The sequence below is a fragment of the Bos javanicus genome, chromosome 2 (assembly GCF_032452875.1).
Source record: "Bos javanicus breed banteng chromosome 2, ARS-OSU_banteng_1.0, whole genome shotgun sequence".
Classification (NCBI taxonomy): Eukaryota; Metazoa; Chordata; class Mammalia; order Artiodactyla; family Bovidae; genus Bos; species Bos javanicus.
Genome location: NC_083869.1, coordinates 36,917,902 through 36,941,449, shown reverse-complemented (window position 1 = coordinate 36,941,449; position 23,548 = coordinate 36,917,902). Strand labels below are relative to the sequence as shown.

At 34.2% G+C, this 23,548-nt stretch overlaps 1 protein-coding gene across 24 annotated transcripts in view; it reads right to left on the bottom strand.

The window, feature by feature from the left end:
• The window catches only part of BAZ2B (bromodomain adjacent to zinc finger domain 2B), a 336,353-nt gene that overhangs the window by 188,605 nt on the left and 124,200 nt on the right, over positions 1-23,548 (bottom strand). The window contains exon 1 of one of the 24 annotated variants that reach the window (XM_061395826.1): positions 13,856-20,798. The exons of 22 other annotated variants lie outside the window; for them this stretch is intronic. The gene's annotated coding sequence lies outside the window, so the exon portion shown is untranslated. Of the gene's footprint in view, positions 1-13,855; positions 20,799-23,548 lie in introns of those variants that run through there. One more of the 24 variants, XM_061395991.1, reaches the window with a different exon arrangement.

The following is a 23,548-nucleotide window of genomic DNA, read 5'->3' as shown; positions in this document are numbered from 1 at the left end:
GTCCATGGGATTTTCCAGGCAAGAGTACTGGAGTGGGTTGCCATTTCCTTCTTCAGGGGATCTTCCCAACCCAGGGATTGCACCGGGGTCTTCTGCATTGTAGGCAGATGCTTTACCATCTGAGCCACCAGGGAATTCCCAGATTTTTATAGTAGAGGGATTTTATAGAGATAACTAAGCCTGAGATTCTAAACCACAAATTATATTTATTATTTTCTGCTTATTAATTCCTAAATATTTTCTCTTTATTCCCACCATCATCTTAGTATAATACTAAATCAGTTCTTATTGGAAATACTGCAAGAGCCTTCTAAGAGGTTCCTCTGCTTCTTCAATCCTATTTATTTTAATGGTAATCTTTTAATATAAAAATCTGATCCTGCCACATTCCCACTTAAAAATCTTTCATTATCTCCATATGAAATATATGATAAAATCCCAGGTCCTCTGACATAAAAAAGCTCTTCTTAATGAGGTCTGGGACTTTATTTTTGATCTTACTCTCTTCTCATACACTAAGTATTAATAACTAAACTTCTCACCATTTCCCCAGTACTCTATGGTTTCCCAAGCATCCGTGGCACATGGTATTTGGTACTTGGTGTTCACTTCCCTCAAATGTTCTTCCTTTATTCCCTGTTAAACTCCAATACATATTCTAGGTCTCATCTCATATGTTACCAACTATGGGGAACCATTCTAATTCAGTGAGCAAGTCTTAGGTACTTCTTTCTAGTTGCTCTCATATAGTCCCTAATTAAAGCACTGTACTATACAGCAATTTTCTGTTTTGATATACCACTTCTTACCACACTGTGAGATCGTTGAGAAGCAGGGCCTACTGCTTATCGTCTTTACAACCTTAAAACCTGGAATGTAAGACTTTAACAAAACGCTTTGAATGAAAATGTATAATAATCATTGAAACGTATATAGAACTTGATAACTGACCCAACAAAGTATGCACATATATTCTAATTTTTACCTTAAGGACAAATCTTGAAGTAGGGAGATCCGGCATTATTATTTCAGTTTTACAAATGAGGAATTCTGCATTAATATCTATCACTAATTGCCAATCAGTTTAAAATAATGAGAAACTGAAGATTTAAAAAGTCTCTCCTTACTACTTATAAATTTTTTATGTAGAATAACTTTTGTTAATCAGAGAAGGCAATGGCACCCCACTCCAGTACTCTTGCCTGGAAAATCCCATGGCTGGGGGAACCTGGTGGGCTACAGTCCATGGGGTCGCTAAGAGTCGGACACGACTGAGTGACTTCACTTTCACTTTTCACTTTCATGCATTGGAGAAGGAAATGGCAACCCACTCCAGTGTTTTTGCATGGAGAATCCCAGGGACAGTGGAGCCTGGTGGGCTGCCATCCATGGGGTCGCACAGAGTTGGACATGACTGAAGCGACTTAGCAGCAGCAGCAACTTCTTTTGTTAATAAGTACCTAAACTGTTTATTTCAGTTTCTAAAGAAGAAAAATGACCAATAAGGGCTACATTTCCTTTAATCTATCACTCCAAAGTCAACAACAATTATTAAGGACCCATAAGAGGGACAGACGTGTAATTGTTAGTCATGATCCGGATTTTGAACCCACCTGATTCTACTCTAAGTGCTGTCACTAACAATCAACTTTGCATTTGTCCTCATTTCTCTGATTTGATGGTTATATCTTCTAATACCCCTCCATAAATTTTCTATTTCACATAGTTTTAGATCCCTTTAAATTCTTTACTTTCTTAGTAGCTCAATAATGTCACATTAAGAAAAATTTAAAATAGTTTATCTAATGAATTTTCAGTATAGTATTCAAAGTTTTAAGTCTACTACAATTCTGTACCAACAGACTATTATTGTATTTTGAGTTTTAACTAAGTGTAAAATTATTTCCTAAAGGTTCCTCCCTAAGTGCAGCTTTTGTTGATAATTTAGACATTCTACAACCTTGTTCTTGCTTCCTACTTAGGTGTGTAAAGACTCACTAAACTCAAATCAATATTAAGGAATTTGCCTCAGAGGTTTGAACAAAGGAAATAAAATTATTCCATGATCTATCTTGTGTCAATATTCTTAAAATTGTTTCAAACTCCCTATGCATCAAATATTTACATGTACACCCTCTGATGAAAAACTAACTTTCTTATATCCTAAACAATATTCTTATCAGGATGACCAACTGTATCTGCTATTACTATTTCCATATTGAGTCCACAACTGTAGTTCACTATTGTATGTCCCCTTGTGGTTGTTACATATCATTCCTAGGGAAATCTGTAATTAGGTCAAAAAGCTTCCCTATCTCAGCATTGCTTCCCATTTCCTGGGTCATATGATCTCATCAAGTCTGTGCCATAATCTTTTGGCTTAGTGGTCTCTCATTGAACTATGAAAAGATACGTAAATGTTACCTTAGGAACTCTAACTGAATTTCAGAAACTATACTTTTAAGAGTCATTTTTTTAAAATGTCAACTGAAATAACTCTAGTCTTTTGTCTAAGACTTATAAAATATGAAACGATAGCCTATACGAAGTAAACAAATAAAAAGGACTAAATACCATCAGTCAGTCAGTCAGTTCAGTCACTCTGCTGTGTCCAACTCTTTGCAGTTCCATGAACTGCATGACACCAGGCATCCCTGCCCATCACCAACTCCCGGAGCTTACTCAAACTCATGATCATCGAGTCGGTGATGTCATCCAACCATCTCATCCTCTGCAGTCCCCTTCTTCTCTTGCCTTCAATCTTTCCAGCATCAGGGTATTTTCTACCAAGTCAGTTCTTTGCATCAGGTGGCCAAAGTACTGGAGTTTCAGCTTCAGCATCATTCCTTCCAATAAATATTCAGGACTGATTTCCTTTAGGATTGACTGGTTTGATTTCCTTGCAGACCAGGGGACTCTCAAGAGTCTTCTCCAATGCTACAGCTCAAAAGCATCAATTTTTCAGCACTCAGCTTTCTTTATAGTTCAACTCTCATATCCATACATAACTTTGGACCTTTGTCGGCAAAGTAATGTCTCTGCTTTTTAATATGCTATCTAGGTTGGTCATAGCTTTTCTTCCAAGGAGCAAGCATCTTTAAACTTCCTGGCTGCAGTCACCATCTGCAGTGATTTTGGAGCCCCCCAAAATTAAGTCTCTCACTGTTTCCACTGTTTCCCCATCTACTTGCCATGAAGTGATAGGACTGGATGCCATGATCTTAGTTTTCTCAATGTTGAATTTTAAGCCAACTTTTTCCCTTTCCTCTTTCACTTTCATCAAGAGACTATTTCTTCTTCACTTTCTGCCATAAGGGTGGTGTCATGTGCATATCTGAGGTTACTGATATTTCTCCTGGCAATCTTGATTCCAGCTTGTGCTTCATCCAGCCCATCATTTCGCATGATGTACTCTGCATATAAGTTAAATAAGCAGGGTGACAATATACAGCCTTGACGTACTCCTTTCCCAATTTGGAACCAGTCTGTTGTTCCAGGTCCAGTTCTAACTGTTGCTTCTTGACCTGCATCTCAAGAGGCAGGTCAGGTGGTCTGGTATTTCCATCTCTTTCAGAATTTTCCACATTTTGTTGTGATCAACACACAGGGTTTTGCACAGTCAATGAAGCAGTCCCTTGCTTTTTCGATGATCCAGCAGATGTTAGCAATTTGATCTCTGGTTCCTCTGCCTTTTCTAAATCCAGACTGAACATCTGGAAGTTCACAGTTTACGTACTGTTGAGGCCTGAGTTGGAGAATTTTGAGCACTACTTTGCTCAAATTGCACTCAATTGTGCAATTGTGTGATAGTTTGAACATTCTTTGGCACTGCCTTTCTTTGGGACTGAAATGAAAACTGAACTTATCCAGTCCTGTAATCACTGCTGAGTTTTCCAAATTTGCTGGCACATTGAGTGCAGCACTTTCACAGCATCATCTTTTAGGATTTGACATAGCTCAACTGGAATTCCATCACCTCCACTAGCTTTATTTGTAGTGATGTTTTCTAAAGCCCATTTGACTTCACATTCCAGGATGTCTGGCTCAAGGTGAGTGATCACACCATCATGGTTATCTGGGTCATGAAGATCTTTTTTGTATAGTTCTTTTGTGTATTCTTGCCACCTCTTCTTAATATCTTCTGCTTCTGTTAGGTCCATACCATTGCTGTCCTTTATTGTGCCCATCTTTACATGAAATGTTCCCTTCGTATCTCTAATTTTCTTGAAGAGATCTCTAGTCTTTCTCATTCTATTGTTTTCCTCTATTTCTTTGCACTGATTACTAACGAAGGCTTTCTTATCTCTCCTTGCTATTCTTTAGAACTCTGCATTCAAATGGGTATATTTTTCCTATTTCCTTTGCCTTGCACTTCTCGTCTTTTCTCAGCTATGTGTAAGGCCTCCTTGGACAACCATTTTGCCTTTTTGCATTTCTTTTTCTTGGGGATGGTTTTGATCCCTGTTTCCTGTACAATGTCACAAACCTCCATCCATAGTTCATCAGGCACTCTATCAGATCTAATCCATTGAATCTATTTGTCACTTCCATTGTGTATTTGTAAGGGATTTGATTTAGTTCATACCTCAATGGTCTAGTAGTTCTCCCTACTTTCTTCAATTTAATTCTGCATTTGGCAATAAGGAGTTCATGATCTGAGCCACAGTTAGCTCTGGTCTTGTTTTTGCTAACTGTACACAGCTTCTCCATCTTTGGCTGCAAAGAGTGTAATCGATCTGATTTCGGTATTGACCATCTGGTGATGTCCATGTGTAGACTCTTCTCTTGTGTTGTTGGAAGAGGGTGTTTGCTATAAGTGCATTCTCTTGGCAAAACTCTAAATAGCATACATTTGGAATACCTTCCAGTTAGATATAATTAAGGGTGAATTTACTTTATAATGCAAAAAAGGGCAACTAAAAAATAAGTATCTTAAAATTGGGCAGAAATAAACTAAATTGCACTAATTACTCATAGGAATAGCTGTACCTATCTCCTTATAGCAGATGTCTTCGGACTGAGAAATAGAAATATGGTGACCATGTTTTTAAAATATTATAACAATGTTGGGATAACATACAACTGCAAGGTTTAATTATTTTATTAAATTCACTTTATGGGTTAGGTCTTTATATAAAACATACACATTTTCTCATGCATAACACATGGCTTTCTTTTTGTCCTTCTTCCTTTTTAAAAAAGTATATGGTATTTGCTGAAGACAATATTCATTCAGCCTAACTTTTTACATAGTGTATATCTACAGTATAATAAAAGAAAAACTAATGCTTGATAAGGCAATTGCTATGGAAAACAGTTTGCCAATTGTTCAAAAAGCTAAACATAAAATTTACCACATGAACTAGCAATTCTTCTCCAAGGCACATATATACCAAAAAAGAAAAAATTCAAAGAGACTTAAAAATCAAAAGATGAACAGACAACATATATATGATATGTGTATTATATATATACTATTAAATAGTTATTTACATAAATAATGAGACTGAGTATTAAAGAGCAATGGAGTCCTGACACATGTTATAACATGTACAGACCTTGAAAACATTATAATGAGTGAAAAAACCCGTGACACAATAGGAAAAATATGTGATTTCACCTATATGAAGTACGTATAATAGGCAAATCATCAAGAGAGAAAGTAGATTGAACTTTATCGGGGGAGTGAGTAGGGGGATGGAGAGTTAGTGTTCAACAGTTACATAGTTTCTGTTTAGAGCTATGAAAAAGTGTTAAAAATAGACAGTGCTGATGTTTGCACAACATTTTGAATGTAATTAATGACAACAAATTATAGACATAAAAGGGATTAAAACTGCAACTTTATGGTATCTTTTTTACCACCACTTAAAAAAGTAATAATGTAATTTACTCAAAACTATTGGATTGGACACATTACATGGGTGAACTGCACAGTGTATAAACTATATCACAATAAAAATGTTTTCACAATTAATGTTTAAAGTCCTTCTTCAATGTCTGAAGCTTAGGGCCCTTTTCCTTAAAGGTGCCTTCTCTGGTCATTCTATCATCTTTTCTAATTACCAACTCATAGTATATTTTATTTGTTTATAGCACTCATTTAGCAATTAATTTCATCCTGCTTTTTAAAACAATCTCTGGTGTTTTAAAATTTATTACACATTTAATATTTGATTATGCTGTTTACAAAACAAGAGTAGTTGCTCAAATTATCAAGACTCCTATTTAATGCCTGTACTTTATTTTCCCCAATGAGATTAGGAGTAGCTGAAATTGTCAAATCAGAACCCAAAATCCCCCTGTTATCTTCAAATCATCAAAAAATATCTCAATTTTACACTTGCACATATACATTATGCAAGAATTTCAATAACAATTGTTAAGAGGAAAGCATTCCAAGGAAAATATAATCCAAATATTCATTCTCTGAGCATTACAATTAATCAAGGATGTAATAGTCTTAGTTTTATTACTAAAAATAGGAAGCAGGATACTTTTAGTTTATTTATTTTAATTGGAGGCTAATTACTTTATAATATTGTGGTGGTTTTTGACATACATTCACATGAATCAGCCATGGGTGTACATGTGTTCCCCATCCTGAACCCCTCTCCCACCTCCCTCCCCATCACATCCCTCAGGGTCATCCCAGTGCACCAGCCCTGAGTACCCTGTCTCATGCATCGAACCTGGACTGGGGATCTATTTCACATATGATAATATACATGTTTCAATGCTATTCTCTCAAATCATCCTGCCCTTGCCTTCTCCCACAGAGTCCAAAAGTCTGTTCTTTACACCTGTGTCTCTTTTGCTGTCTCGCATTTAGGGTCATCATTACCACCTTTCTTAATTCCATATATATGTGTTAATACACTGTATCAGTGTTTTTCTTTCTGACTTCTTTCGCTCTGTATAATACGCTCCAGTTTCATCAACCTCATTAGAACTGATTCAAATGCATTGTTTTTAATAGCTGAGTAATATTCCATTGTGTATATGTACCACAGCTTTCTTATCCATTCATCTGCTGATGGACATCTAGGTTGCTTCCAAGTCCTGGCTATTGTAAACAGTGCTGTGATGAACTTTGGGGTACACGTGTCTCTTTCAATTCTGGTTTCCTTTGTGTGTATGCCCAGCAGTGGGATTGCTGGGTCATATGGCAGTTCTATTTCCAGTTTTTTTAAGGAATCTCCACGCGGTTCTCCACAGTGGCTGTACTACTTTGCATTCCCACCAACAGTGTAAAAGGGTTGCTTTTTCTCTGTACCTTCTCCAGCATTTATTGTTTGTTGACTTTTTGATAGCCATTCTGACCGGTGTGAGATGGTACCTCATTGTGGTTTTGATTTGCATTTCTCTGACACTGAGTGATGCTGAGTATATTTTCATGTTTGTTAGTCACCTGTATGTCTTCTTTGGAGAAATGTCGGTTTAGTTCTTTGGCCCATTTTTTGATTGGGTCATTTATTTTTCTGGAATTGAGCTGCAGAAGCTGCCTGTATATTTTTGATATTAATTCTTTGTCAGTTGCTTCATTTGCTATTATTTTCTTCCATTCTGAAGGCTGTCTTTTCACCTTGCTTATAGTTTCCTTCGTTGTGCAAAAGCTTTTAAGTTTAATTAGGGCCCATTTGTTTATTTTTGCTTTTATTTCCATTACTCTGGGAGGTGGGTCATAGAGGATCAGCAGGATACTTTTAACAGAATATTCTATTTCTATTTGACCAATCATTTTTCTTTTTCCCCAAATAAATTAAAGATACTATCCAAAACAAAAAATAAGATTAAAAAGGTGAGGAATATACATCTAATATCTATACAAATACATTTATGTCTAAGTAGAAATGTACAGGATATATATATTTAGTCCTGAACAGAAGTAAATAAAATATTAAGTTATACAGATAACTTAGTAATAACAAAAAAGGTGTTTGGGGGCCAACCAAGATTTTGTTTACTTAAAAATCTCATTTAATGAATACAGTGATCCTCAGTTCAGTTCAGTCGCTCAGTTGTGTCGGACTCTTTGTGACCCCATGAACCGCAGCACACCAGGCCTCCCTGTCCATCACCAACTCCCGGAGTCCACCCAAAGTCATGTCCATTGAGTCGGTGATGCCAGAATTTGAGGTATAATGATGAAAGAGAAGGAAGACTTTAGAGAAAGGAATAGGAAGAATGAATATATATGGTACTCCTTTGGAAAGTAGCATAAAACCTGGAGAAATACATAGCACACTTAGAATAAAATTACATATTTACAGAACATACAAAGGCTAGGTGAATTTTCTACCTATGTTCTTAGTATATGTTTAAAGTGACCTTTGAGACTTACAGGCTATTTTAATCCACAGCAGGGTTTTCTTTTCTTAATTGGTACTTTTTAAAAATATGTACATGTTTGCTAAAATGTTTCTTTCCTGTAGAATATCTGAATGATTTGCTCTTAAGTACGTCTTTAAAAATGAATTGTAAATGTAAACAGTGTTAGCTCACATAAAATTTAAGAAATAGCCTATATTTTGATCTAAAGGCAAAAGGTTTACATTTTTAAATTATGGTATCATTACCTTAAGTGAATCTGTTTCAATGAACAATTATATTTCTATTCACTATCAAAGTAGAACAGCTGATGTTCACTTTTACAGTGAAAATACTCATTGGCATGTCAGAGAATATTGCTTTTCCAGTCAGAAATAACAGCTATTTATCAAATTCAATTCCCCAGAAAAGTCAATAAAGAGAAGGAAACAAAGATGGTTTCCATCAGACAAAATACATACGTTAAAACTCATTCTTCATTAATCATAGTCCTCATATCCTTTACTCCAATACCCAATAGCTCCAATACTTTGGCCACCTGATGTGAAAAGCCGACTCATTAGAAAAGACCCTGAAACTGGAAAAGATTGCAGGCAGGAGGAGAAGGGGATGACAGAGGATGAGATGGTTGGATGGCATCACTGACTCAATGGATGTGAGTTTGAGCAAACTCTGGGAGATAGTGAAGGACAGTGAAGCCCGGCATGCTGCAGTCCATGGTGCTGCAAAGAGTCGGACACAACTGAACAACACAACAACGTACCCTTAATCTCTGAGGTTTTATAATTTACAAATGATCATACAGGCTTGGGATTCCCAAGGTCACAGCATACTAGGAAGAGGGATAAAGATGATGATGATGATAGCAGCTGTAAATTTCTAAGCACATATTAAGCACTGCACATGGGAATATGGGCTAGGAATGGAGACAGTACCTGTAATAGCGTACTGAAAGCTGTATAAGAATTCAAAAAAGACCAACAACTGATTTGACTCCATGACCAAGAATCTACAAACCCTATGTCTCAAGGGTATCATTATGCTACAATACAGAATAGTTCATGCTTTCAAGACAACTCCTCGAGACCTTAATCAAATGTTTAAAAATTTGCAAAGTAAGGATACCTATTTTTAACTTAAAAATAAGAAGCATGGGAAATATAATCTAAAGACCTACATTTGAATCCAGATGCATCACCTAATATTAATGTGTCAATCTCCTTCAGACTCAGTTTCTCCAAATGTAAAATGGAAATACAATTTACCTTACAGCACAACGGTGAGAATCAATATATGTAAAAGCACCCAGTGCAACTCCTGGATATAGCAGCTACTGAAATATTCCGAAAACTTAACTACTTAGAATAATTTTGCTAAAATAAACAATTTGTTACTTTTAAATGTTACTACTCTTTAGATGTTTAGATGTTACTCCAGTTTGTAAATATGTAAAGTAGAAAAAGCCAAAATTCATTTAAGTGTATAAACAATGCTCTCATGTTCATCATAAATCACCATCAATTCATTCTTTAGCCTCAATTTAGATGATAACTCCTCAGGAAAATCTTTCCACAATCTCCAATGGCATGTATCTATTAAACACATAATATCTACCATGTCTAAAACCAAACTCCTGATCTTCCACTACATCACAAACTTGCTCCTTATGAAAACCATCCCCATCTCACAATTGATGGCAACACCATCCTTTTCTAGAGGCTCAGCAAAAAATCTTGGAGTCATCTTGCCTTCTCTTTTCCTCATATCCCACAAACAATCCATCAAATAAGGTACACTTCTCGGTGTACCTTAAAAGCATCCAGAATTTAACTACTACCAGCCTTATCTAAGCCACTACTTTCAATCAGATTACTGTAAAAGCCTTCTAGCTGGTGGTCAGTGCCTCCCTATAGTCCATTCTCAACATAGCAACTGGAGTGATCCTTTAAAAATATAAGCCAGATTTACTGAAAGCCCTGCAATGGCTCTTTAAAGTGCCTATGGCGCTCTGTAAAGCCGCAATTATCTCTGTCATATCCGCCTACTCTGGTTTCTAGCTCAGTCTACTTCAGTCACACTGGGCTTTGTTCATTACTCTGAACACACCAGGCATGCTTTTGCCTTGAGCCCTCTACTTGGAAGGCTCTTAAGATATCTGCATAATTAACTTCCTTGATCTTTGCTCAAAAATCAACCTACCCATCACACCACAGCATTCTTACCCTTTCTCTTACCTACTTTTTCTTTCCTCCATAATACTTGTCACGTTCAAACATGCTATATACTTATTTATTATGCTTACTGTTGATTCCACCTCCAATACACGTTCCCCAAGAGCACAGACCTTTGCAAGTTTTATTTACGTTTATATCCCTAGAACAGCACCCCAAAATATATATTAAATATATAAATAAAAGGAAACATTAGATATTTCTTTTTTTTTGTTTGTTTTTGTTTTCCAGCTTTATTGATATATGATTGACATACATTTTTTAAGTTTTAGATGTACAACATGATCATTTGATACATGTATATACTGTAAAATGTTACAATTGGTTAACAAATCTTTCACTTCACATAATTACCATTTTCTGTTGTTGCATCCATCTTTTTTTTTTTTTCTCATTGCCTCTTTGTTCAAGCCTTTCTTTATTCAAAATCAGCTGTCCCAAATGATTCGGCATTTATGGAATAAACAAATTTAAGTTTACGCAGCAGCCTAATGAGCATTTAAGACTTATGTTACATGAAAAAAATGTACATTTCTAAATTAAAAAGTTAACTATGTATACTTAATAACATTACATACAATTAATATAAAGGCTACAGAAGGCTTTAGGAAGCTGAAAGTCTAAACAAGTTTTAGCAGGTGAATCAGCTGATTTCACATTACAATTCTAATCAAATTATCCAACTACTGCTACTGCTAAGTCGCTTCAGTCGTGTCTGACTCTGTGCGACCCCAGAGACGGCAGCCCAGCAGGCTCCCCTGTCCCTGGGATTCTCCAGGCAAGAACACTGGAGTGGATTGCCATTTCCTTCTCCATAGATATTTCTTTATGTCACCTTTAGTATCTTGAATTTATCCCTATTATATCAGTTATCGCATTGTATTGTAATAGCCTGTTATATTTTTGCCCCTTCAAATCAACTAAACTGTAAGTTTCTTGAAACTAGAGATTTATTTTGTTTTCCATTACTATCAGAGAATTTCCTTATAGTGTTTGACAGTAAGGATTCTAACATTTGATAAACTGATGAAAAAAACTTATCTAAATAAAAGTCTTTAGCACCTTTATTATGTGTGAAATATAAACCCAATGCTTAAAGGCATGACACTGAAGACTGAGTTCTTTATGGATTCTGTTAGATTTTCTGGTCTTGCTCTGGCACTTATTAGCTAAAAGACATTGATGAAATCATTTCAATTCTCTAAAACTGTTTCCTTATCAGTAAAAATGGGGATAATGATGGTTATCTATACCTCATGCAATTTTCTTGACTGTAAAATAATTTGATAATAGAATTCAGAATACGCTTCTTCAGAATACACTGCTCTGGCATTTTGACTGTTTTGAGTTAAGGCACTTGAAAAACTAGCAAATACAGAAAAACACTCTGACCTTCTTTCTTTTTCTTAAAAGCAGGAAATCAAAGTACTATATGAAAGATGTCCTTCCTATACCAGAAGGAAAGTAACACTCTCACCATCAAGGATAAAAAGTTGAGACTGAGAGAATTCTCAACAAACAGACCTTGTTAAAATAATTCTTATCTTCCTTTAGTCTCCCCACATAGTTACTTTCCCATAACTGCCTTTCTTTGTTCAACTTAACATAAAACCAGAATATTTCACCATTTCCTTGGTCTTCATTCCTTTTGCAGACTCTCATCTCACATAAAATTTGTATTATAAATATGTATGCTTTTTCCTCCTGTTGATCTATCTTATACCAATTTAATTCTCAGGCCCAGCAAAACAGAACTCTAAGAGGGTAAAGGTAAAAGTTTGCCTTTCCTACCAAAAATTAGTCCAGTAGTTTGCACATATTATGCGTTCAATAAGTGACATCTATTAGTTGTTATTACAAATTAAAGTAGATGCCCTCCTATAAGTCCTACTTCAATAACTTGACTAAGCTAGAATAGTCAATAAATATAATCTTTAGAATTTCCTTAGAATGCACCAATAACATAAATCACCAGGTTACTTAAAATATCTGTGATATGCATTTTGCAAAAGAAGGTACCTTAATTCTCTCAACAAAACTTAATCACATTATCTCAGAATATTTTAAAACTAGTTCTGAATGTTAGGTTCTATGACCATCTTCAATAGTAGCCTTCAATGTTTAACAATTTCATAGTATTTTTTTATATAATCAGGATACTTAATACTAAAGTTTAAAAATAAAACATCTTACTATTTAGATGAACTATATACTTATAGGCCTATAATGTATACATACTTTCTTCCCTCTACTCTGAATAATCTCATTTCCAGAAATAAGACTTGAGAGAAAAAAATAAATAAATTAAGTGTATTTGTGACTCTTTACTAAATCACCTCCAGGCTCTCCATTTCTCATTTCAGCCATGTATCCAACAATGTGTAGAATCCTCTGGTAATGTTATATTATGGATTTAGCAAAAATTACAGTTTTGTTGAAATTAAAAAGATAATAACTTGGTATTTATTTTAAAGTTTATTTTCCATTATTTTACAATAGAAATAATTTTTCTATATTTCCTTGTGTACTATTTTCCTACTATATACTCAGAGTCAGTTGTCTGTTTTATAAAATCTTATGGATAATCATTTTCTTTACAGTTTGTACTACCATAAAGGAAAAAAAAAACACATTTTACTTAGCACACATATGAACAGTAGACAAGAAAACTGAGGTAAGCAGTTTAAATAATTGTCCCAAGAACACAGATGGAGTGACTGCCAGCTTTAGGATTAAAACTAAGCAGCTCATTATTCCCCTTCTTATATTCTGAGTACTTAATATTGTTTTTACATCACAAGGATCTCATAATTAATTTTAAAATAATTTAACTTAATCATTAAAACAATTATCAATAGTTGTGACAATATATTTAAATAGATTTATGAAATATATTAAGTAAAAATAAATTAGTTTATCCAAATATTCCCTAAACAAATGAATCTGACTTACTACATAAGTTGTTTTTTAAATTTTGCTTCGAGTGCCAAGAAAGTGACAGCTTAATATAATTTATCACTTCAATATCTTTTTTAAAAGCGAAATTCTTTATCCAAAATCTACAATAAGTATATGAGAAGACTGGATTTAATACCAAACAAAAATACTTTTTCATTAAAAAAAAAAAATCCAAACTTAAAACAGTACTTTCTACTCTAATTATAAACTTGAACTTCAGGATATATTTACAACAGATATATCTACTGAAAGACAATGATAAAAAGTAAAGAAAGCACCAAACACTATTGCATTTACAGGAGAAAAAGACATACAGTATAACATTAACAGCTTACTGTGGAGAGTGGATTTAATCAGGAAGTAGCCATTATCCTTTCGATTCAGAGCAGTGACAGCACTCCAAAACAACAAGCCGTGATATTTTTCAGTTAAAAGGCATGAAAGAATACCTACTATTGTGTCCTAGCTTTGCTGACCCCAAAGGTCACCATATGTCTTTTATCTAAAGCTATCATGAAAACATAATCTAAGCAAGCATTTACAATGCTTTATTTGTTGAAACACCTAAAATCTACCTAACACAACCTCTCTCTCTCAGTTACTCACAAAACATGGCTGTCTTATTCAGAGATTAGCAATTATTGTAATGAGATACTGTCGGAGAGGGTCAAATAGTACTTCCTGCAGTTTACACATCTTGATTTCCTGGTAAACAAACTGAAAGGCAGGTGGAGCACTTAGATCACCAGTAAACGTGAAAGCTCACGTGACAAAACTAAGCCAGGTGAGGTTGATGTCTCAAATAATTTTTCTTTTCTTAATTTTAATTAGTGTCAAGACATAAAGAGTTCTATCTTCCTTTTTTTAAAAGGAGGGTTTATTCCTGACATGCGAAGGCACAGAGTTATAATAAGGAATCCTTGATAAACAAACCTGTTTAAGCAGGTTTTAAAAATTACTGCTTGGCAGGTAAATTTAAAAACAAGGCAACGCTAGCTAACAAGGTTTTCTCTTTAAAAAAACAAAAAAACAAAAAACCTAGGATTACGTGTTTAAAAACCTGCTAAATAAGGAGTAAGTTTTTAAGTTTCAACTCTTTCAACAAAAAAGATAAAGTTTCTGAGTTATAATTTAAGACAAGCTCTTGCAAAGTAAAACTGTAATTCATGTAGCAGTCCAAGGAAAAAATCTCAATATATGAATTGAAACTTTACATAACTTGAAGCTATTTCTTGCATCACTTAAAACTCACATTTTAAAAAGAAAACAAAATCTAAAATATTATCTGTAAGTATTTAAAAATATATGTGGTGAGCTTGAAATTTGTTTCTCTGTCCTTACTTAGTTTTTCCCCCCAAATTACTTTTTCACTCTCTGAAATTTCTAGTGTAGTTAAATGAAGACTGACTTGAATTAACTAAGGGTATAAAACAAACACAATCCATCAAAATGATAAACCAATTCACTAATTTAAGAATATGGAGAGGTTTTTTTTTTTAATCTACATTTATGTTTAAAATACTTTGTTCAAACGCCCTCCGTGTCCTATTAACACAGTATCATTTAATTTTAATGCAAAGAGCCCTTAACAACCGCTTCACAGTAATATAATCACAGTATTAAATTATATAACTTAAATCAGGTGTATATTTATTATATTTGCAAAATAAAACTTTAATGTATTGACGAACAGAAAACAAAACAAAGTGATAACAAAATCAATGACAACAAAAAGAACACCCAAGAAGATAAAACTAAACTAATAATACAAAATATGAGAATAGGTCACATTACAAATATTTAATATATATCATTTGAAAGGAGTACATATTTAATACTGAACAACATTAATGCTAAACAGTGCTAAACTAATACTAAACAAGTTGCTAACCACCATCTTTACTATGATGAAGCATGAAACAAACACCAAATTTTCAAAAAATTACAACTAAGAAGTTAAAAGTTTCAGCTGAATTTCCTGGTCCAATTAAATAATTCAAATATCCTGTTAACTACCTGAAATGTAAAACACAGCCCTATTTCCTTCATAAATAATTTGAGATATATTAATAATTCTTACTAAATAGGAGCTTTGACTATGTAATTCATATATGGAAACAAAACAAAATTTTAAATTAGAAACTTATTATTTCAACTATTATAAAGACCCATGACTATTTTAGTTTCTCATAATGGTTTTTCCAGTGGTCATGTATGGATGTGAGAGTTGGACTATAAAGAAAACTGAGCGCTGAAGAACTGATGCTTTTGAAGTGTGATGTTGGAGAAGACTCTTGAGAGTCCCTTGGACTGCAAGGAAATCCAACCAGTCCATCCTAAAGGAGATCAGTCCTGGGTGTTCATTGGCAGGACTGATGTTGAAGCTGAAACTCCAATACTCTGGCCACCTGATACGAAAAGCTGACTCATTTGAAAAGACCCTGATGCTGGGAAAGATTGAGGGCAGGAGGAGAAGGGGACGACAGAGGATGAGATGGCTGGATGGCATCACTGACTCGATGGACGTGAGTCTGAGTGAACTCCGGGAGTTGGTGATGGACAGGGAGGCCTGGTGTGCTGCGATTCATGGGGTTGCAAAGAATCGGACACGACTGAGCGACTGAACTGAACTGAATGGGTCAAATTTAAAAGATAAGGAAATTAAAATACTGAAGTAAAGAAAATAAATTTGAAATTTTGTTTCATTCAACGCAGCTTTTATCAAATGTCAGGAAATTTTGGTGTTAACAGTTTATAATTCAGTTGAAAGGCCAAGGACAGAAACCAGGGCAAACATGATACCCTTTGTGTTAGAAAAAGACCCCCTCCGAGCTAATGTGAGAAAAGGAAACCTTTCGCTCCTCTAGATACATTTCAACCCTACTTGTTCTTTCAGTCAGGCACTCTTTGTAGAGTACACTTGACACAAAGAGCTACACCTGGTAGCTCTGCACAGAGAAAAATCTTCAGAAAGGATGCCCTTGCCCCTGGAAGGTCTAAGAAACCACAGAGATTAGTCTTCCATGACTTAAAAAATCCACGCAAAATGAAAATGAAAGACAGGGAAGGGGACAAGAGCTCCTACTTCTACTTGCTTACATTCTACCAGCAATAAAGAAGCTTTCCATAATTATTTATATCCTATCTATTCTAAACTAAGATGACTTAAAGACATATGATGAATAAAACAGAATGCTTTCAAAAAACAAATTAATATGAATAAAGGGAAGCAAGAAGGATGAAACACAAAGTAAAGCTAGAACACACAAATGCCTGTCATAAGGTCTTGCACAACCTTCAGATGTGGGTAGCTCAGCTCTGAGCTTCCTAGCAATCCAAGTGAAGCAGGAAATAAGATCAAATTATAAAACTCTCACTGTGTAAAAACTTCACTTTACAAATAAGCACCAAGGCTTTTCCTAGTACTTAGAATCAAGAGAAACGTCTTCATACTTTTCAGTGATGCAACACTGGACAAAACAATAATTTTCTCAAGAGCATCTTTACAGAAATTGAACAAATTTCATATGACACTCCTTTCAACCTTTCTTCAGGGCAAGCTAAAATCATAACACGATGAAAAGTTACCCAGAAAATGTGCCATCTTAACAGGAAAGTTTCTGCTATTTATCTAGGTAGAATCTCTAAAAAAACACTAACAATCCCCAAGATCTTTTGTTAAATTCACAGTCTGTTTTCATATTTCAAATTCATATTTCATTTTCTAAATTCAGATTTATCTGCTGGATGAGTACATAAAATGGACATGCTTGATGATGGTGGTTCTCGATCAAAGAGAAGACCCTGGTAGAAAGGTCTAGACACTTAGGGATCTCTTTTTAATTTAAAGCAGTTCCTTGCTTTCTCTTTAGTGACCTTCTATGATCCTGATCAATTCAACAGCCTGGGCCGCAGTCTCTGACGATTTTTATTCCTCCTCAGTTTGGTATTTGTAACTGTGGTACAGAAATCTGACTTAGAGCTTCTAGGTTCCTATTTTCTCAGTTAGTCTGAGAAATTTATAACAATTTATTATAGAGTGTGAATCTTTGTATAATTTTACAGCATTTACTTTGTCTATTATTGGTGGGGGAACACTAAAATTAATATAAGAGCAATTTCATATTTCCCATTTTATTATACAAAATTGAACAAGTTCTGCAATGGTAGCACCTCAATATACAGTATATCTGGACTGAATACTATTAAAATTTAACAAGGATACAAAAAGCACTGGGGTAAATAAGTAGGAGCAAATATATTCCGTTACTTTTGGATTGGTCTCTTCTCTGTCTTCCAAAGATGCCAAGGGTATGTGCTCTTATCTACCAGCTTGTTTATGCTGTTTCCCACTGCTTCCTTACCACACTATCAGCTTAGATCGCATTACTTTCAGGACGCCCTCTCACAGAGCTTCACTATCTGACCCCAGAAAACCTTCTTTCTTCACAAGATTTAGCTCTATATTACTCTCCAATTATTTTAGGGATCGCCCTTACTAGATTTTAAAATTTCTTGTTTTATATTACCCATTGTGAACAATAAAATGCAAATATTCTAAGTAAAAATTAACTTAGGTTGATACATTGAAAACTCCTGTACATTTCTGTAACAGCTCATGCTTGTCTAACATAAAGAAGGTATTTATTAGGATTGCATCAAATGAGCCAGTCAATTTTTACTATATAGGCAATTTCTAAATGATATACAATCAACTCATGTTACATCAAAACTTTGGCTTTTCTATTTTCAAGCTTGACAATGGATTCTTAGTTGTTGACAACTTTTGAGAACACTACTAAAAACCAAATAGATTTTGTAAATCATTGTCAAACCTCAAAATGACTAAAATTAAATGAGTTGTGTCCAGTACAGTTTGATCCATATTTGAACTCATATACATAACTGCATAAGAGTCATGCAGTCTCTTCCCTGATTAAATGAACTCTTCCTAGGTGGAGTCACTGAAATCTGTTATTTCTGAATTTCCTATTTTATGAAAATTTAATTCTAACTATAGAAATCTAAACATATACTTTTTGATATTGGAAAAGATAGCAGTATGTACATTTGGCAAAATATGTACAACTTGCTTAGTATTTTTTTTTGCGATAAAAAAAACCCATCCTAACATTAAAAATATGTTAGAGAGCATATGGTTAACATCATAATTAATTATTAGCTTAAATCAATCAAGATATATTCATTTAAAAAGTTATAGGATAATTTAAATGGTTACATTATTAACTGCCTCACAACTGTTTATTTCAGGGAACAAAAGTAGGAAATATATCTATATTATAAACTGAAACGCTTTGAATAAATTTGACAACAAAAGGAAGAATATAATTCAATTTTCTTTCTTTTCCTAAAGGACAAACTGAAAAGAGTAAACTGGAAAGGGTATAAAAAAAATAGGTGTGTATATATATATATTTTTCATTTATTGTAACATAATAGATACACACAGAGCCTGTAAAAATACAATATTCATTTTGCTGCAGAAGAACAGACATTGCATAACAATGAGATTTGCTAATGAAATCAACCATCAACCTGGAATACATATGTATTAAACCAAGACCTCAGTGTCATTTTCTTTTTGCATCATTTGTTCTTGCTTTCATTTTTCTTGACCTTGTCAGTATTTCTGTCCTTTAGATTTTGGAACTTTGGTAAAGCAAAATGAAGACTATAATATTATACCATATTGTTTTTTATTCATCACATTTAATTTTAATGTAAATTCCAAGTGTTCTGCTTCCATCAGCACTGTTAACGTATCTTTGGTGGGGAGCAGAAATCAATGGATGCTACCAGAAAAAACAAAGGAGGTTTATTTCTATACAAAATTATTGAAGCAGGTCTGAAGAAAACTTTTATCATTTACATACATTCCATATAAAAACTTTTATAGCAATATTAGTGCTTATTTAATAAGAAATAAGAAAATAATAATATATTTTAAAGTCACTTTGGTAATAATGTAGTTTTTCCAGTTGTTCCTACTACTGACAATTCTTAAGTGAAATAATAGAAGATTAATAACCATGTATTTAGACAAAAATTGTAACCTTCCCCCAAAAAGGTTCTGCTGTTCTAGTCTACAAAGTTAATTACCAATCTCCATTCATCAAAAATATGTAATTCTGGAATTTTCTTTAAAATTTAGAATTTAAATTTATGATTTAGTTACTAACATTTTCTATAAAAGCCCAAAAACTATGAAAATATTTTGATAGTATATGTCTTAAGAAAAGCATTAATGTCCCATTCATAGCTTTTGGAGTACAAGCTATTCAACTAAATGACTCTCTCTCCTGTTGTTTGTTCACTTATAGAAATTAGGTTTTCAATTCATATTTACTACAGATAAAATTAACAGCCTAACCTGTTGTGGTATATAACTGCTACTAATTCATGACAATAATAGTTTTTAATTTAAAGCAGCACTTATACCAGCTAAAACATACTTTAGCCAAACAAAATTATTTCCATTTTAATTTTTATAATAACCATATCTAACCTCAAACAATATCCTGCAAAATAACAAAAGTTAGTTTAAGTATAATAGTTCTACTAAAAAAGTAAACCACACATATTCCCTATTAAACTGCTGAAAGTTGCCATTGACAGTCCAATAATTCTCAAGGCTAACCATCTTAAAAATACTGAAGGATAATTTTATACAAAGAACTACATAGTCACAGAGCAATCAATAATCCACACACAAAGTATTTCCCTAAAAAAAAAAAAACAAATTTCTATTAAAAATGGCGAAGTATAAATCAGAATGTAGAGAAACAGTTAAATAAATGTCCATAGCAATACTGAAAATCTATTTCACTAAGGCAAAGGATGTAATCCTAATAAAATGTGGTGATAGGCTTTGGAAAGTTATCAAGCTCATTGCTACTCCAACTGTGGTCCACAGACCAGCAACATAGAAACCACTTGTTAGAAATAATCGCAAGCACTAGTCCAGACCTACTGAATCAGAATCTTATGAACATTAAAATTTAAGAAGCCATGATCTAGAAAATTCTTTAGCCTACCTAGCAATTTGTACATCAATTCCAATAACTTCTGATATTCTAATAATAAAAAATCCATATTAAAATTCAAAATATTTAGAAAATATACTATTTGTCATGTACAAACCCCATTTTCCTACTATTTGCTTAATTATTTGAAGTTTCATATTCACATGGACTACAGATTTTTAATTTGTAGCAATACAAAATAATAAGTGGGCAGGAATCATATATTTTGCAAGATCTTGGAAAACATTAAATAAATGGATAAAAACTGAAGTATTATACAGTCTTAGCAATTATTTTAAAATACTTTTTTTTAGCAATATTTTTATTTTATTTTTTTTTAATTTAAATTTTATTTTTAAACTTTACAATATTGTATTAGTTTTGCCAAATATCGAAATGAATCCGCCACAGGTATACCGGTGTTCCCCATCCTGAACCCTCCTCCCTCCTCCCTCCCCATACCCTCCCTCTGGGTCATCCCAGTGCACCAGCCCCAAGCATCCAGTACCGTGCATCAAACCTGGACTGGCGACTCATCTCATACATGATATTATACATGTTTCAATGCTATTCTCCCAAATCTCCCCACCCTCTCCCTCTCCCACAGAGTCCATAAGACTGAGTCTCTTTTGCTGTCTCGTACACAGGGTTATTGTTACCATCTTTCTAAATTCCATATATATGCGTTAGTATACTATATTGGTGTTTTTCTTTCTGGCTTACTTCACTCTGTATAATAGGTTCCAGTTTCATCCATCTCATTAGAACTGATTCAAATGTATTCTTTTTAATGGCTGAGTAATACTCGTTATGCAAAAAAATCCTTTCTTAAATAAGACCCTGAAGAAGCCCTGTATAGTAAAGAAATAAATAAATAAAGAGCTTCTTCTTGGGATTCCCTGATGTCTCAGTTGGTAAAGAATCTGCCTGCAATGCAGGAGACCCCAGTTCGATCCCTGGGTTGGGAAGATCCACTGGATAAGGGATAGGCTACCCACTGCAGTATTCTTGGGCTTCCCTTGTGGCTCAGCTGAAAAGAATCCACCTACAACACGGAAGACCTGGGTTCAATCCCTGGGTTGGGAAGATCCCCTGGAGAAAGGAAAGGCTACCCACTCCAGTATTCTGGCCTGGAGAATGCCAGGGACTGTACAGTCCATGAGGTCTCAAAGACATGACTGAGTGACTTTCACTTTCCTTGGGGCAGAGGAAGCACCCAGCAGTAAGCAGGACATCTCAACAGAATCAACTTACACATTACTCAGAGTACAGTTTGAAAAACTGATTTAAGAGAATTACTTAAGGGTCTAAAAGTGAGCTGAACAACTATTATGTTAATCACAAATAAACTTTACTATTCATCAAGGCAAGCTGTAAAGATCACTATATAGAAACCCAGTTTATTCTATACTGTTTTAAAGTAAGAATACTAGATAAAATTACAAAATTCAGCATTTTTTAATGATGAAAACTGATCTTTTCCCGAATAGTCTAAATGGTGAACTTGGATTTAACTAATATGTTATCTTCAATTAAATTATTTCAGTTAATTGTTTGCCTACCTTATACAGGACAGTATGTTAAGTGCTATAAGGATAATACAGATGAATGGACAAAGTACTTATTCACAATGGAAACCTAAGACAAATACATGAAATACAGTATGTGCCATAAAAGCAATATAGTACTATAGGAGTAAAATTAACTGAGGATACTAGAAAAACTTCGTAGAAATCTAACATCTTAAGTAGGCCTTGAAAAGCATGTAGGATTTTTGAAAGGAAAAGATGGCTAGGTGGAGGAACTACGGGAAAAAAGCATCCTAAGTGTAGGGAAGGGCTTCTCTGGCAGCTCAGTGGTAAAGAATCTGCCTGCCAATGCAGAAGACACACGTTCAATTCCTGATCCAGGGGATACCATGGAGAAAGACATGGCAACCCACTCCAGTATTCTTGCCTGGGAAATCCCACGGACAGAGGAGGCTGATGGGCTATAGTCCCTGGGGTTGAAAAAGAGTCTAGCACAACTTAGCAACCAAACAACAACAACATAGCATTATAAAAGCTTTTAATATCTACGGTTTGATGAATTAATCAATAATAAGTGAATAATCTAGTCTGGCTACTATATAAGGCATATATAGAAAATAGTAGGAGATGTGGCTGAAAAGTTACTCTAGGACCTTATTAGAAACAACTATGAATGTCACTTTAAGTGTTAAATTTATTCAACACTGCCAAAGTAGTAAACTACTTCCATTAGAAATACTGACCTAGCAGTTTTAAGTAGGATGAGTTGCAACAGAAAGAGATTTCCAAGATGGATATTAGAATATTCAGTCTGTTGAAATAGTTTAGGCAAGAATAAGGGTCTGAACTAATATTGTGGCAGTAGAGTCAGAAATATGGAGATATGGAAAATGGAATACGAATATGAAAGATAAGATGAATCAGTTCTTTTCTTACTCCTTGATTGATCAAAGAGCAAGAAAGAAAAAAATTATACTAGAGATGTAAATCTATTGGACTTCAAAGTAGATTCTACATAGATGTATACATAGATGGAATGGGAAGGCAAAACTTAAGGAAAATCCAAAGGCTGGGGAAAATGTAGACAAGGAAATCTCTTATCCACTTATTATGTACCTACAGTGTTAACTCATAACCACTGTAGAAAAATATTAAGCAATACTTCATAATATCAAAGCCGTAGATAGTCCATGCCATGGCAATTCCACTTTCAGATATATAACCCAGAAAAATTCTCATACATAGGCATAGCAAGCCATATACAAAAGTATAAACTACAATATCATTTGTGTAGTGAAATTCTACAATACAGAAGATCGTGGTGTGTTTTTATAATGAAATGTATAGTGAAGAGCCAACTCATTGGAAAAGACCCTGATGCTGGGAAAGACTGAGCGCAAGAGGAGAAGGGGGCGACAGAGGATGAGATAGTTGCATGGCATCATCAATTCAAAGG